General features: G+C 47.8%; 2 pseudogenes; one reads left to right on the top strand and one right to left on the bottom strand.

Moving 5' to 3' along the window:
* The first annotated feature begins 1,711 nt into the window (after nucleotides 1-1,711).
* Nucleotides 1,712-9,109, top strand: LOC150013574 (golgin subfamily A member 2 pseudogene; annotated as a pseudogene).
* A 6,911-nt stretch (nucleotides 9,110-16,020) lies between these two features.
* Nucleotides 16,021-16,721, bottom strand: LOC150013573 (golgin subfamily A member 2-like; annotated as a pseudogene).
* Between the last annotated feature and the right edge of the window lies 1 nt (nucleotide 16,722).

Here is a 16,722-nt window from a genome sequence, read left to right as displayed (position 1 = left end):
CCTTTAATCTTTGACATCCTCTTCAGCACTAACATTCTGTGAGTCTGTTTCTGACTCTCCAAAACTGTTTGCTCATCTGTAAAATGGGGCGGAACATCGCCACCTGGATAGTCTTTGCTGCAGGGCTATTGTGACAGCATTCTGTTGAGGGAATTAATGCTGAGACGCTGGGTGTATCTCTGTTGCCTCCTCAGCGTCCCTGAGCCCCTAGGAGATGGGGGGAACCTATAATAAGCCAGAAATCAGGCGCTCCCTTACAGGTTCCCCCCAATTCACTTGGTCAGGAGTGGACAGACCAAACAACAGAGGTTATGGGACATTGTGACTTGACAGGGCTCTGAGATCCTCTTGTTATGCCAGCAAGGGTAGCGCTTTCTCTTGAGGACACCAAGAGGGGAAAAGCCAGAACTGCAGCCCTGGGCGCTGATTCCAGGGCAGTTCCGCAAGCACCAAGGCGCTCAGTGATCGGAAGAGAATGCGGTGTCACTCCCTGGGCCCCATTCTCTGCCTGGGTTTGATTCCCGCTCAGCCACATTTTAAGTAATTTATAGCACCGTAGAGGTGATGCTGTTTTAATAGGGATTGGCCACTGGGTACAGCTGGTACTCATTTTGATCCGCACTTGAGAAAAGCCTCAGGCACAGGAGAAAGGCCAGGGCAAGGCAACTTATTACCCCCTTGCCTCAGCCACCCCTCCTACAGGAGACCCTTTACAAAGAACTGCAACCTGGCCCAGGCACAGACTTCCCAGAGCACAATCAATAGGTGATCTCTCACACCCCCAGCACACGTCAGCGGAGCCAGAGGCTGCTATGCGGGGACGCTGGTTGGTGTCGAATGCCCTCCAGTCCTATCTGGCTTTCAGGTTACACAAGAGGCCCTGTCCTTCAGTTTACATGTGATGGACATACTCATTAAATTCTCTAGTACCTTACTGTGAGGAACGCTCACAGTAAAAACCGGGACACAGGACTTGAGCCGTAACCGAGGCAGTTGTTTATTCACAGATCTGCAGCTCTGGGCGCAGCCTAAAAGCCAAATCAAGGTGTGCGCCAAAAGATGGAGCTGGCTGTTTTTATCCCTAACGCAAATTAAGCACCCTCCCTTCCCCCCTCCTCCTCCTTCTCCTTCCCCATTTCTCCATGCTGGATACTCCGGAGTTATAATCTAACGCGATTAACTAAATTAACTGAGGATGATAATTAACTGAGGGGGATCTGGTTATAGGTCTGTCTCCAGCTCTTCTCTGAAATTTCTCTATCTTATTTGCTGGGTTGTCTGGCTACATTTTCACATTTTTCCTGAGTTTGGTGATGACTCTTTCTCCCCCTTTTGATCTCAGGACGCCCCTTTTCTGATTTGTACATATGCTAATACTGTTAACTCTGGCTCAGAGACCCTCTAATTACATTTGCCCTGTGTTGCTAATGATTTTCTAGTGGTTTAGGAATCACTATTTCCTTGTTTCTTACAGTACCAAGTGAATTCTTAAAATAAATGACTGAAAAGATTATCATAATTTTGCAATAATTATCTTGCACTCCCTATTGCCAGACACTGTCACATTTTCCTACAAAGTGTATGTGTTGTGAGAGTGAGAATTGATTCCAAGTGCTCAAGTGTATACAAGGCCCTGATCCCCCATCACCCAGGGTGGCTATGGCAATTGTTTGGGTCCCTGTGTTTGGAAATAAATCCTCAGATTGCGACCATGGCTATTGGCCCAGGTGAAAGTAAGTTTCCTAAAGTTTTTATGTATGTATGCGTGTATTTCTTTTTTTCCTTCCTGAATTTTTAAAATTCAATATGATTCCCAAAACTTGTGCACATGGAGAGTCAGTGTTCTTCATAATTTTGCTCAAAATTGCAAATTTCATATACCCCAAACATTACCATTAGTGGGCACATAATTTAGATCCAAAGAGATCGCAGATGCAAACATTAAGTGACTTATTAAGGGCTAGACTTGCACTCAGTGAAGGTTCTATCCTCTCCACCTGTGATATTGTGACTCACAGTAAGAAATAAATTATTTTGTCTTTGTCCCACTTCTGGCATAGAGCTCCTAAAACCATTGGAATCTCCTAAATGATAGTGATAAGATGTCTTTTATGTTAATGAGGTGACTTTTGGAAAACTCTTAGGTAACCAAAGATGGCAGCTGGTTGCCAACCATGTGATTAAAACCTTGGAACCTTCAATCCCAACCCTTGACCTCCTGTTAGGAGAGGGGGCTGGCAGCTTAATCAACTGCCAACTGCCAAGGATTTAATTGTGTCTATGTGGTGAAGCCTTCATAAAACCCCAAAAGGACGGGGTTCAGAGAGCTTCCAGGTTGGTGAACACGTGGAGATTCAAGGAGAGTGGCACGTCTGGAGAGGGCATGGACGCTCTGTGCCCTTTGCCCGTACCTTGCCCCGTGCACCTCTCCCATCTGACTGTTCCTTAGGAATATCCTATTATCATATACAGTAATGTATAAATGATGCTCTGAGTTCTGTGCACCGCTGTATAATCAAACCCAAGGAGGAGTCGTCGGAACCTCTAACATATAGCCGACCAATCATATGCACAGGTACCTGGACTTGGCATTGGTGTCTGAAGTGGGGGGTAATCTTGTAAGACTGACCCAGGAAGATAGTGTCAGAAGTGAGTTGAATTGTAGGACACCCAGCTGTCAGAGAATTGCTCCATGATGTGGGGAGAGCACGCCCATGCATTGTGGTTGGTACTGGAATCCTACCACCCGTATCCTGCTCCTGTCAAAGTCACCTGCTCATGCACCTGTGTTTGGAGGACCCCTCTGGCTTCCAGAACTGTCAATACAGGGTGGTACTGTGGGCTCCAGAGAAACCAGAGCAGTAGAAACTGTACCTAGTGGGCATCTCTTTACCTACCAAGTGTTTATACTTCCCACAAGATTATAGGGTCACGTCTTTCAGAGTTTGGTTTACTTGGTGTCCACAAGCATGAACACCAGAAAAAAAAAAATGCTTTGACCACTTTCCTTAAAAGGAAGTTACATGGGAGCATCTAGGGTTGTTTTTTAATAGTCTCTATGTATAACATTACTAAGTAGAAATATAACTGTCTAATCTGGGCTAGGGTAGAGAGAGAGCTATCTTTGCTGAGTATCTCCTGCCTGAGATGCTCATGTCTGAGATGAGCATGTGTAACCTTACAGGAGACTGTGCCTTTGTCCTCTAGATTCTACCATCGGGGAGGGTGGTTCTCCAAATGTGGTCACAGGACCAGCAGCGTTAGCATCACCTGGGAACTTGTTAAAAATGCAAATATCGGGTACCAGCCCAGACACTCCTGGGTCAGAGTAGTGGGGGGCGTGGCATGTAAACTGTGTGGCAACGAGTCCTCCCCAGGGGATTCCGATGCAGGTTCAAGTTTGAAAAGCACTAAAGGACACTCAGGTGGAGGTGGGGGAGGAACTTCAGTTACAGCAGGTGATAAGCATCCTAAGGCAAAGCTCTGGAGCAGGTCATTTTATTATTATTAAAAGTTTCCACAAAAATAATTTTTGTGTTTATATTAATACTAGTTTTAGGAAAGAACAGCCAATTTTTTTGTTTGTTATGTTGTATTTTAAGAATATCTTACTCAAGGTCTGAACTGAAAAATTAAACACATAGAAGGAAACTAAAGCATTCTCAATCATCCCTGTCACTGAAACACTATTGTCAATTATTTTTTATTCTAATACTTTTATTTTTTTAAAGAGCAGTTTAAAGTTCCAAGGAAAAATGAGGGGAAGTAGCAGAGATTTCCCATATGCCCTTTGCCCCCCCCCTACAGACCCAGCCTACCCCACTATCAAGATCCCCACCTTTGTCACAGTTGGTGAACATATACTGACATGTCATAATCACCCAAAGTCCACAGTTAACATCATCGTTCACTCTTGGTTGTACATTATATTTTTAAATTTATTTTTAGAGAGAGGGAAAGAGAGGGAGAAAAAGAGGGAGAGAAACATCGATCGGTTGCCTCTTGCACACCCTGAACTGGGGACCCGGCCTGTAACCCGGGCAGGTGCCCTGGCCTGGAATTAAACCATCAACCAACCCCTCAGTTTGCAGAACGATGCCCAACCCACTGAGCCATACCAGGCAGGGCAGGAACTGATTTTTAAATCATAATATTTTGTGAGGGTAAAGGGTATGCCTCTTTCATAATTTAAAAGAAATATAATTTTAAAGTGTCTTATTACAGATTTAAAAAAATTATAAATATATATTTTATAATAGGCACAACATTTTTCTACTGTAGCACATGTGTATATAATAATCTAAATAAAACTATATTCGCGGTATGTGTTGAAATTTTTCTGAAACAAATACAACAGACGTGAAGGATTCTGAGGGTCTGAGTGACATCCCAATGTTCAGCACAGATGTAGGCCCCTCTAGGGCTTCATTCAAGTTCAGCCCAAGCCAGGTGCACACGCTGGTCTGGCCCCACCACAGGGAGGTGACTATGACTCCTGTGATCCCACCTGGCCTTAGTTTCCTCGAGTCCTCCATGAAATGGGGGAGAAAATAGTAGTCTGTGACCTTGGCAATGAGCAGAGCTAGCCTGGTTCTCTAGTTTCCTCTTCTAATGTGGGAATAGTCGTCAGAGCTCTCTCAGAGGGTTACCGTGAGGAGTAAACACCAGGAAAGGCGACACATGGTGCCTGGCAGACGTAACCAGCACTGTCAGAGGTCAGGAGGAGGTTACCCTTGGGGGCAGGACAGGAGAGGTAGTCCTAATAGTGGCTGCGGGGAGCACTAAGGAGATGTGTCAGAAAAACAAAATAATTTTTGACACAGATGTAGTTTCACACTGTTCACCCTATTGAGTGTGTGAAAATCCATCGCTCTATGTGCTTAAGATATTGGCACTTTCTCTCAGGGTGTTACACTGTCCAAAGGTTTGGGGCATTTTTGTTTGTTTGTTTGCTTGTTTTCACAGTGTTAGGACATTTGAAAAAGATCCTGAAAATACTTCAGACCTGTCCAAGCCTGAATAATGAGGAGGGAAGGGGAACCATGGAATGTTGGGTTTGTAAGAGGAGAAAAGCAGCACTGGGTGGGGGGTGGTGGTGGTGGTGGTGGTGGTGGTGGTGGTGGTGTGTGTGTGTGTGTGTGTGTGTGTGTTTATTGAAAGGTTGGAGGTGGAAAATAGGAAGCCCCAGAGAAGGGGGGAAAGACCTAGAGGGCAGGAGGGTTGGTGGGTTCTGCTGGGCTGGCTGGTGATAAAGTGACCCTGACTACACATGCCCTTTTTGTGTCCCCTCCCCTATGATTAATCACCCTTTATGCCTGTCCCATAGCTCTGTATGTGGGCCTGGAACTCTAGACAGAGACATATATTCTCTTTGCAGCATGCTTTAGAGAAAGAAGGAATGTGGCTGGGTTACTCTGCACCTTAGTGAGCTCTGGGGATTGGGTTTCATCTTTGTGCGCATGCGTGTGTGTGTGTGTGTGTGTGTGTGTGTCAGAGAGAGAGAGAGAGAGAGAGATGTTCCTGTTACTGAGCTCAGAAATGTAGCAACATTTTTAAAAGAACACAGTATCAGTAAGGCAAGTGAACTCTAGGCTCAGACCAAAAACGCTTGTGACACTGGTCTTCCCTTGTGCTCTCCCATCTCTTTTCACAAACACGAGAAGTCATTTGGGGATGCTCAGGAAAGACTGGACCATGGCTCCAGGGAAACAGGTAGGGCCCAGCAGGCACCTGTGGGGACAAGAGTTATTATCTAAATGCTACAGACCCCAGAGCTCCTGACAGATCCCCTGGCTCCAGCCATCACCGCTGTACCTGGGTCGGATCTTCCCACCTTGGAGGCCTCCACTGAAGGGCCCTACTACAGCCCTGGACCCACCTGCTCTTGGGAGAGGTGAGCATTCTCTATAGTGACTCCAAGTGTCCCTCTTCCCAGCGAGCCCGAACTCCAGGAAAGCCTGGCCTTGACATGAATGGGAGCACCATGGGTGAGGGGCTGTGAAGGCAAGGCTTGGGTGAGGGATGGGGTGTCATGCAGGCTGGGACATGGGGACTGGGACCCCTGCCAGGTTTGCCTGTCCCTGAGGTATTTCCAGATGTCCCTGCTTCCTGCACACAACGGCACAAGCCTGCTTTTGGAAGTCAGATCACAGAGAAGTCACCGCAAGACCTCTGCTCTGAGGGGTGTGGCAGAGCAGCCATGGAAGCGGACATTCTGTGTGTGGGGAGCAAGGGGGGAGTCAGCTCTGTCTTTGTCACCTTACACCTGTGGGGTCTTCAATGACACAGCCTCTGCCCCCTCTCACCCACGAAAGAAAGCCTCACTTTCCATTTCACGAGGACCTCTGTCTTTCGTTCATTTTTGCCACTGGATCCCACACTGATCAGGGACGACCTACCACATGTTCCCCACTACTTGCCTTTTCCCTTCTACCCCCAGACCACAACCAGATTCTGGAACCCACCCTCATGCACATAGCCCATTTATTTTTGGGTCCCCCCTCCTCACTCTATGCCATCCTCTCTCATGATCTAACTTCTCCTAGCAATGTACTGATCTCAGGGGGTCCATGGGTTAGAGTCCCTCCGACTGGGGAGAACTGCAAACAGGTCAAGGATCGATCACCAATTCAAGAGAGAGAGATCCAGGACACACTCAGCAGGAGAGGATCAAAGAGGGGAGGAAGGGCTGGGGACCTCCCACCTCAGGGGATTAGCAGAGAACGCTGGGAATAGGTGGTCCCCCTCTTCCTGAGATGTCAGAAGAAGTCCAAAAGAAAAAAATTGACCAAGGCCAGGGAAAAGTTGAGAGGATTTCTGCAGTAGAGAGGCATTCGTGTTCTGGTAGGAGCTAAGAAAAAGGAAAGGTTAAGAATGGCTGGAGGCCTGAGACAGCCAATCTGATGGTTGTCACTTGCCTGAGGGTGTGTGCCCAAAGACCGCCCCGCAGCACTGCCTTCTGAGGACACCGTGTTCCCTGGCAGTGTCCTTTCCCCTTGCTACTGCATCAAATCAGAAGTATCGTCCTGAAAATAGTCCTTTTGTCCTGTCTGAAAGCACATTGTCATCTGCTGAGAGCCCGCATCAGCTTTCCCAGCAGCTCCCTGGTCTCATATGTGAGTCTTCGTCCTTTGTCCATGGGGAGGGACTAGCCTCTTCTGCTAATATAAAGGTCCTGGAGAAACAACAGAACCAGGAAACTGGGGATCAACTAGAAACAGAGAAGTGGAAATATAAGCAAAAGCTTGTGAAGGAACAAGGGCTTCTGAGAAAGCAATTACAGATTTGTGTACTGACCCCAGGGATTCTGGCGTCTGAGAAGACAGACTTACAGACAGCCCTGGCCCATCCTCAACAAGCAGCCAGGCCCCAAACGGGAGAGCTGGAGGATCTTGCTGTTCCCGTGAGGTCTTCCTGTCAGAGGTCTGGAGTGGATGCCGTGTCCCGTCTCCACGCAGCAGAAACCGGGGTACAGGTGCGACGAAGAACTAACCCAAACTAGTGACACCCTAAACTGGAGTTCTACAAAAACAACAGAACAGATGACGACCTGAGGCAGAACTCAGAACTGCAGGAGAAGCTTCGGGTCTTGGTGACTGACAAGGAGGCCAAGCAGCTCTGGATGGAAGAAGAGCCGAAGAAAAGGCTGGAGATGCCAGAGCTCCTGCTGCAACAATTTCCTAGTCAGTCTGAAATTCCTGAGAGCAAGGAGCAGTGACAGCAAGCCCTGGGAGAGTGGGCACAGCTGGGGACACGTATGGAGCAGCGGAAGGATTTGCTGAAGCAGCTGCAGGAAGAGAGAGACCAACATGCCGAGAATCGGAAAGAAGAGACTGCCCTTTGGCAATAAGATGCAGCAGATGTCCGAGCGGACGTGCAAGTTGAGGGAGGAGGAGCACAGCATGAGTCAGGTGCAGGAGCTGGGGACCAGCTTGGCCCACCTGAGGAAGCAGGTAGCTACCCCCCACCCCCGCCCGCCCAACCCCCGGAGCCCCCAGCAGGGCCCTCGGAGGCCAAACAGCGGCCACAGGCAGAAGCAGAACGGCTACAGCAGGAACTGGAGATCCTGGCAGGGTAGCTGTGGGCCCAGATTCGGAACAATGCAGGTCTGGGTCGCCTGAATCAGGAGCAGGGGCGCCGCCTGCTGGAGCTGGAGCGGGAGGCCGAGGGCCGGGGGAGCAGGCGGAGATGCGGCAGGCAGATTCTGGAGGCCTTGCAGACAACCACACCTCCATCAGCCCCGTTCCCTCCCGGAACTGCAAGCTCTGGGAGCCACTGGCTGAGCTGCAGGACGGCTCCCTCCAGCGGACCAACAAGAATAGCGAGATCACCAGCGCACGTCAGGTGGAGCAGCATGTCAAGGAGGAGCTGGCCGGGAAGACGGGCCAGCTGCGGGAGGAGGAACTGAGGAGCAAAGAGGCTCAGAGTCCGCAGCAGCAGCGGGACCAGCACCTGAGCTACTCGCGGCAGCATGTGGTCACCTGGCAGCGGCTGGCCTTTGACAAAGAAATGCTGCAGAACCTGGTCCTGTGCACACCCAGCTCATGGAGAAGCTGCAGGGAGGGGAAGTTCAGGGCAAGGTGGAAGCCAAGGTGGAGGACTCCACCGCACAGCGGATCCTGCAGCTGCTGTGGGAGATGCAGGGCCCCGGGGAGTCCCCAGGCTTGATCATGATGACATGATAACCTGACAGCCCCGCGGAGAAGTGGGGCTGGGAGCTCTGCTCCTACCCAGTCCCTGCCACCCTGTCGCTGCCACCTTGTCCTATTTTTATAATACAAGAATAAGCTTATTTATTGATAACAGAAGACAGAGGAAGGAGGTGGGTACAGGGCAGTTTTGACTCCTCTTTGTCTTATTTTATTTCAGAATAAATGAATTTAGCCATTAAAAACAACAACCAAGAAACAAAAATAAGCCCTGGCTGGTGTGGCTCAGTGGATTGAGTGCAGCCTGTGAACCAAAAAGTCGCCAGTTTGATTCCCAGTTGGGGCACATGCCCGGGTGGCAGGCCAGGTCCTCAGTTGAGGGGCATGTGAGAGGCAACCAATCGGTGTACAGTATCTCTAGCACATCAATGTTTCTCTCCCTCTATTTCTCCCTCCCTTCTCCTCTCTCTAAAAATAAATAAAATCTTAAAAAGAAAAAAGAAAAGAAACAAAAACAAAATACAAGGTGGTGTTCTTTCCAGGGTCCCCAACCCTGGAGATGAGGAAAGGGTCCAGAAGATCTGTGACACAGAGCCAGGGGCATGTTCTATCCTGGGCAGAGCCCAGGCCCAGCAGAAATCAGAGGTGTCTAGGACAAGCTGGATATTAAACCTAAAGAGCGAGTCAGTCATCTACCAGATCCTGAATATAAAACATGAGGTTTGTGGAGCTAATGCAATGAGAGAAGTCCACCCAAGGACGTCCTCATGGCTCAGGTGGGGACCGAATGGACACAATACCTGTGATGACAAGGCTGCCTCCCTCCCTGAACGGGGGGGGGGGGGGCACAAATTTCTCATTCTGCTGACACAAGCAGACTTGAGGTCACTCTGCCCCAACCAGCAATGGGAGGGTCAAGACAGGGTCACAGATGCCAGGAACTCTGAGGTTCCAGGGTCAGCACCTGTGTTTCAGGCAGCCATCCCCTGCTCCCAGGATGCCCCTGCCACTTCTGGAAGAAGAGTCTCCGAGCCCAGGACCCAGAACCAGCAAAGATTCATGGGGACGCGAAGTCCCATTTTGCCACAGGTCTAGCCAAGGGAAAAATGAAAACAGGATGAGCTGTTCGTCTCAGGGTCTTGCCCACTGAGAAAAGGAAAGTACAAAAACCAAATCATGTCAGGCTGTGTGCAGGGCCCCAGACCACTAGAAATCAGAGCTGCCTCTTGGGACAGCGGACCAAGGACGTCCCCAGCCACCCCAGCTTCAGCTGATGGGTTTGGAGGATGCTGTTCCTCACCATTCTGAAATCATCTTTCACCTCACCCACTCAGTGGTCACAGCTGCAGAAGGAATGTTTGCATACATGTAACAAACTCTGTTGACCCTCTCCCTGGCAGGCCTCTAAAGAGGAGCGTCCCTGTTCATCGTTAGCAGGGATTCCTCACAATATTTGTTTCTTGTAGCAGCCATGTGCGGTGGACTGCCTGGGCTCACTTTGGAGGTATGAGTTCAGGGGATCCCAGGAGTTGGGGCTCCGGGCTCGGAAGGGTCCCTTTGAGTCTTCCTGAGGCTGACAGGGTCTTCCACATCTATCCATATCTCAGCTTTTTCACTGTATCTGCTCAGAGGTCCCATTCTTCGAAATGTTCGTTTTTCTCAATACATCTATAAAAGAACCCTAGGAAATACTATAAAACATTCAGAAGCTTCTCTTCATGGGTACAGCTCCACCCAAAGACACAGATAAACCAGACGTTGTCCTGCCCCCTCATGACCTTGAACTCCGTACAGCTGCATAAGGGAGGTATGTAACAAGATGACAAGGGAGGGTACAACTGCACGTCCCCCGCCCAGTTGAGGGGCGAGGGTTGCATAGCTTCTTATTTCACACAATCTGGAGGCAGCAGTTCCAGGCATTCTCAGTGGCAGGAGAAACAGAATCCACTGTGAGGAACAGTGACCAGCTGCTCCCAGAAGCCTTCCCCCACCCTGCTGCAGGCACGGTCCACCCAAAACGAGTCTCCTCCACCCTTAGGGACACCACACAGGAGGGACCAGAAACACCAGCCCTGTAGTGTGAGGTGGGGAGGACACTAGACATCTGTGAAGCTTTTCCCCACTCCGCCCACAGACACGTGTCTCTTACTCAGCAGCCTGTTTAAGGTTCTGAGATAATCTTCCTCACCCAGTCCCAGAGAGGGCCCAGACACCCTGTGTGAGGGGCACGGGGTGGGACTATGTATGGAATGACCAGTGCCAGCTGGGTGAACCCCACATCCTGGGTTGGGGTGCAGAAGGGTGAGGCAGGACCCTTCTCCCCTCCTTCTCCCTGACCAGAGCGTGAAGACAGGGGAGAGCAGAAGAGGTCTTATTATTAGTAAAACTACAGGGAGGAGCACCTGGCATTTATAGCTTTAAACAAGAAATCTCAGTGTACCCACGAGAAATGCAGGTTACTTTCCAGCCACAGTGGGGACTTAATTCAAAGATAGCGACCCAACATTAGACTTCTGCACGGGGCACATCTCCAGCCCACAACACCCCCAGAAGGGGGTTGAGAACAGGAACAATGTCTAGCACCATGTGGACGCAGTGCTGAGTGAACACTGAGTGGGATGTGGGTCTTGCTTGGTGGGTCCTGGGCTGATCAGCACAGGTCCTAGAATCAGGCCAGGTGCTTTGCAATTATCCGCCATGTTTGTGGTTAAACGCTGAACTTGACAATGAAGTCTCCCTGCTGAGTGTGTACCCTGAGGACGGGAAGCCCTTACATACGGACTTTTCCCACTGGCTGGCTCCATGGTGTTATTGCAGGTCAAAGTGTCAGCTAGCCATCGCTGGTGACAATGTCCCCTTGCAGCCACACAGAGCACCTTATGGAAATGAGGCAGAGAGTGAGGAAAAAGTTTTGGGTGACCAGGTTACCTGCTGATGAATGACAAGGACACTATGGAGTGCAGGATTGCATCCTGGCAAAATGTGTGTGTCCTCTCTTTGAGCACAGAGGCGGTGGCCGAGGGAGGTTTTCAGGCTGGAATACCCTCTTTGGTAAGTGTCCTGTGACCTCATGCTGTTCTTGTCACATGACGCAGGATCTTGTCCTCAGTGCTTACAGGTGGCCTTCAGGGTGGAAGAGTCCTCAGTGATCTTCTTATGCTAATCTGTGCAGGACCTAGAAACAGGATAGGACACAGGTCTTTACCTGTTATATCTCCAGTTTAACTTTGAACCTGACAATGAGATCTCCCCGATGAGTGGCTACCTTGAGAAGGGGTGCCTGTCATGGAGACTCTTCACATCGGCTGGCTTGTTGGCATATCACAGGTGAAAAGGCTACCAGCCATTAGTGGTCCAGGTTTCATCATGATTTTCTAAAACAGAAGAGTTTCAAAGTATCCAACCTGGTATTTTAATAAATGGTGCTTTGCAGAAAATGATAAAAATCGGAGAAACAAAAACAGCAGGTAAAGTGAGAGTAATTTTTGATGTCATGTTTTGTGCTAAACATGATTTACTTCTTAGAGGGCTGGTTACAGGCTCATGTAAATGAGACCACACAGAATATACTTCTTTAAAAAGATTTTATTTATTTATTTTTAGAGAGAGGAGAAGGGAGGGAACAAAAGGAGGGAGAGAAACATCGATCAGCTGCCTACTGAGAATCGAACAGGCAACCTTTTCATTTAAGGGATGACATCCATCCCACTGAGCTACACCAGTCAGGGCCAGAATATACTTTTTGAATCTGGTTCACCCATTTGGCATGCTGTTTTGGAGATCCATTCATGTTGTGGCCTGTGCCAATAATTTGTTTCTGTATATTCCTAAGTAGTTTCCTCTTGTGCAAATATACCATAATATGTATATGCACATTTGAATTATAACCACTTTGAAGGTATTATGAACAAAGTTGCTATGAATATTTATATACAGATAAGTAGACACTGTTTTCATTTATTTGGTAAATAACTAGTAGTACAATTTCTGGATGAAATTCAGAAATTGTCAACAGAGCAATTATTTTATTTACCAAATTATCTCAAGTAATTAGATAAGATCCTGGCCCAAGTAGAGCTGCAATAAATGTTTGTTCAATAAATAAATGAAGCCAAGTTCTTTGCCAAGCTATTAACTGAGTTTTTATTAGGTACCAAACACTGACCTATGTATAATATTTCCTTTAATTTTTCTAACAATTCTAACAATTCAATATAATTATCCTCATTTTATTTCTACTGCCTTTTTTATGCTCCCTGACAGGGGACTGAACCCGCAACCCAGGCATGTGCTCTGACTGGGAATCAAACAGGAGACCCTTAACTTTGCAGAATGACACCCAACCAACTGGGCCACACTGATCAGGGCCCAACTGTGCATTTTTAATTAAGAAACAAGTATGGATAGATAAACCCCAGACATGATTTGTTCATTCCCATTAGTTCTTAATTTGGCAGGTGGATTTTCAGAGTGAACAAAGGGAGTATATCACTTTAACACAAGATATTTTCTTAAACTGCATACATACAAGTCTTAAATTATCTAATCCTAAAGGATTAGATAATCCTAAATTCTTGTGAACTTAGATGTTGTTCAAGAAAAGGATTAGTAAGTGTAGAATAGAAGGTTAAGCAATGTAGAAAATGGTGAATTCTTCCTCATTTCAGGGGCCAGTATAGAAAATCAAGTTCATAATTAGCCAGGTGTTGAAACACTCTGAACATGTAACTTTAATCTAAACCTTGGCAAATAATCATTAATGTGTGTTTCCAAAAGATATCATAAACCATGCTTTATTTTTATTATTAGAAGCATTCCTGTTTCTGAAAGTGTTTTTGGTACATTAGGCCATAGTGTTTATAAAGCAGTTTAGGAACCCCTGGTCAGTGTGGCTTAGTTGGTTGAGCATCAACCTGCAAGCCAAAGGGTCACTGGTTCGATTCCATCAGGGCACATGCCTGGGTGTCAGGTTCCATCCTGGCTGGGGCACATGTTTCTCTGTCACATCAATGTTCCTCACCCTCTTTTTCCCTACCTTCCTCTCTCTCTAGAATAAATTAAAAAAAAATTTTTTTTAAATAAAGCAGTTTAGGAAGAAGGAAATCCACTAAAAGTAGAAGAAAAAAAAAGTCCACCAGACATCCTGCAGAATTGCAGACACCAAAACAGCATTCCTCTATCTAGTAAGAAAGTGTAAAGACTCTTGGAAAAGCAATCCTATAAATGAAAAGAAATGAATGTGACACTTGCTTAACCAGGAGTGGTTTAATTGGGCAAGATTAAAGTTTAAAGAAGATTTTGTTTAATCTCATTGTAATGCAGTGAGGCAAAGATAAAGGATAAGGTTTAATCTGTCATTATTAAGGATATAGTTCTGCTATATCCTTTTACCTTATATGGTAAAAGTAAAATTTAACTAAATTTGAAAAACGAAATAGAAAAAAGAAAAGATCTTGAGAAATTGTTTGACCTCAATGCCAGAATGTTTTAACAATTCATTGTACATATAAGGTATTATAAAATCTATAGAGCTAATCACATAGTGAATGATACAAAGGGATCTGTGGCTCATTCATGTAATAAAATTCAAAAAACCTCCGCTGCCTTGCGGCATACCTCTTCAGGGGAAAGGCTAAGGGAGTAAACCCCGACAGAAAATCCGGAGCCGGAGTCCCTAAGGCGGTTCGACGTTGTAGTCAACACGGCAACTCCTGCGGCGCACCTGAAGCCAAGCTGTATTGACTCCGTCTTTCCCTTGGACCCTTCAGCTGCGAAGAGGGGGGGGTCTGCTGCATGGGCAACAGCAGACCCTCCATATCACCCTGCCCAGGCTCTGTAGCTTCAGCTTCACTGGAGAGGACACTCCAGCGTCATCGCAAGATGTCGATTCAACACGGGAGGAGACAGATACCGTGTCACTCCCGAGTCGGACTGCACAGCCATTCTCGGCGGTGCAGATAGACTCTTAAGAAGCTACAGCATCGTCTCTCGAGACGGACGGCTGCCGACGACGAAAATTCAAAATGAATATGTAATGCTACTAGGAACTCATGTTATATCTGAAATACCAATGTGAATTAAGAAGCAGAATACTTTCTTTACTTTTTGATTGCATGGCAGATGTAGCCCATCATGAACTCATGATTCAAATTTTTAGGCATGTTTGCAATTAAACGGTGTGTTAAATGACCAAAGGAAGTTTTACTGAAACTTTAACAAAACAAACATTTGGATATGATCTAGCTTATGTAATTATTATAAATTGGAAAAAGGTGATATTGACATAAAAGTGTAAATGGCCAGCTATATGATAAGCAACAACGGAGGCAGGTGGACACAGGTTGTAAAATCCATTTTTTCCACCAAAAAAGCAATCATGTCACACGTTTTTCCCTGGGCAGAGGCTGCGTCTCCTACACATTCAATTGGAAGGTCCCGATATTTGTATATTCTCCCCTAATTGTAGATACGTTTTCTCTTCCTCTGAATTTGTTTGTTATTTCTCCCCAGAACAATCCTGAATATGAAAAATTAGTACTGAATGTGATGGGTTTGGGTCTTCAATTGCCTCAATAAATTATAAAAGTAAGTCTCGCTAACATGTTCTATTAGAAAAGTCAAGAATAAAACGATGGGAAAAGTCCTAGTGCTAACTGCATCACTGCTTCTACATTCACTAGTTACTATTCCAAAGTGAGACATTCTTCTATTCTACCCATTTACAAAGAGGTGGATAGGTCAATGTGGACTCTCGATTGCTGTTTCATTTAATGTGTTTTCACCTATTACCATCATTATTTATTTTAATGCTCAAACTTGCCCAGTGAGGGTTCCTTTGAAAGGCATGAGCGTCCTTTGCCATGTCCCCTCCTGTTGCGAGCACTCCCTTACTGCTACAGCAGACGCCCCCGATTCATGGTGCACATTCCCTGGCACCGCCCAGAGGTGTCGCTTCTCCATGGAGATCGGTTTCCCATTTGGTGGAAACTGGTGTTAGAAATCACGATCTGCAGATCTAAGCTGCGCTGTGCAGCAGGGTCGGCAGAGGCAGCTATTTACTCACTATTTCCGCAGCCCCCGGGGGAGTCGAGAAGTCTGGGCTGCGTCCCCCGTAACCCGTCCAGCGGCAAACCTGGCCTTGCTGCCCACCCGGGAAGCCACACCACGTCGCCGGAAGCTGGGACACCAGCGTCCCCCCCCCCCCCCCCCCATCCACTGAGGCGCCAGTTGGCGCCGGCGCGAGTCGGGCGCCCTCTGTTGGCCCTTGGTGGGCGGCGAGCGAACCCCTGAGCCTACGGTTTAGCGGCTGCCGCGCGCCCCTCGCGAATCACAGAAGTCGATACACCTCCATGTATTTTTTTTAATGGCTAAATCCGTTTATTCCGAAATAAAACAAATAGGATTCGAATCAACCCTGTCCCCACCTCCTTCCTGTGTCCTATGTTATCAATACATAAGCTTATTCTTGTATTATAATAACAATAGGACAAAGTGGCAGCGACATGGTGACAGGGACTGGGTGGGGGCAGAGCCCCTATCCCCACTTCTCCACGGGGCTGTCAGGTTATCATGTCATCACGATCAAGCCTGGGGACTCCCCGGGGCCCTGCATCTCCCACAGCAGCTGCAGGATCCGCTGTGCGGTGGAGTCCTCAAGTGCAGCAGGGCCGGCTGACTCCACACTGTCAGCGAGGCTCACCTTGCCAAGATCACCCCGCGGTGGGCGATGAGCAGCTCCAGTTGCTGGGGGAGCTGGGGGTGCTGTAGTGGGCTCCCCGGCAGGGCTCTGGGCAGCCCCCAGGAACTTGCCATACAGCTCATCAGGTTCCACACCAGCTCGGGCATCACCAGCAGCTCCTGCAGCTCCTGCAGCTTCACCTTCACGTCCTCCTTGTCCTTAGTCACACTGCCAATGTACTCCTTTTCCCGGTGTCGCTGCTTCAGTGCTGCCCCCTGAGTCCGGTCAAGGGCGATACTGTGTGATTCTCCAGTTGTGTCTGTCTCTCCAGACGGCTGAATGCAGCAACGCTCCAGCTCCTCAACTGGCTCCTTCTCCTGTATGACCTCTGTGAGT

This window comes from Furipterus horrens, unplaced genomic scaffold (assembly GCF_987537825.1).
Source record: "Furipterus horrens unplaced genomic scaffold, mFurHor1.1.pri manual_scaffold_4, whole genome shotgun sequence".
In the NCBI taxonomy this organism is placed as follows: domain Eukaryota; kingdom Metazoa; phylum Chordata; class Mammalia; order Chiroptera; family Furipteridae; genus Furipterus; species Furipterus horrens.
This window is presented reverse-complemented; position numbering and strand designations above follow the sequence as displayed.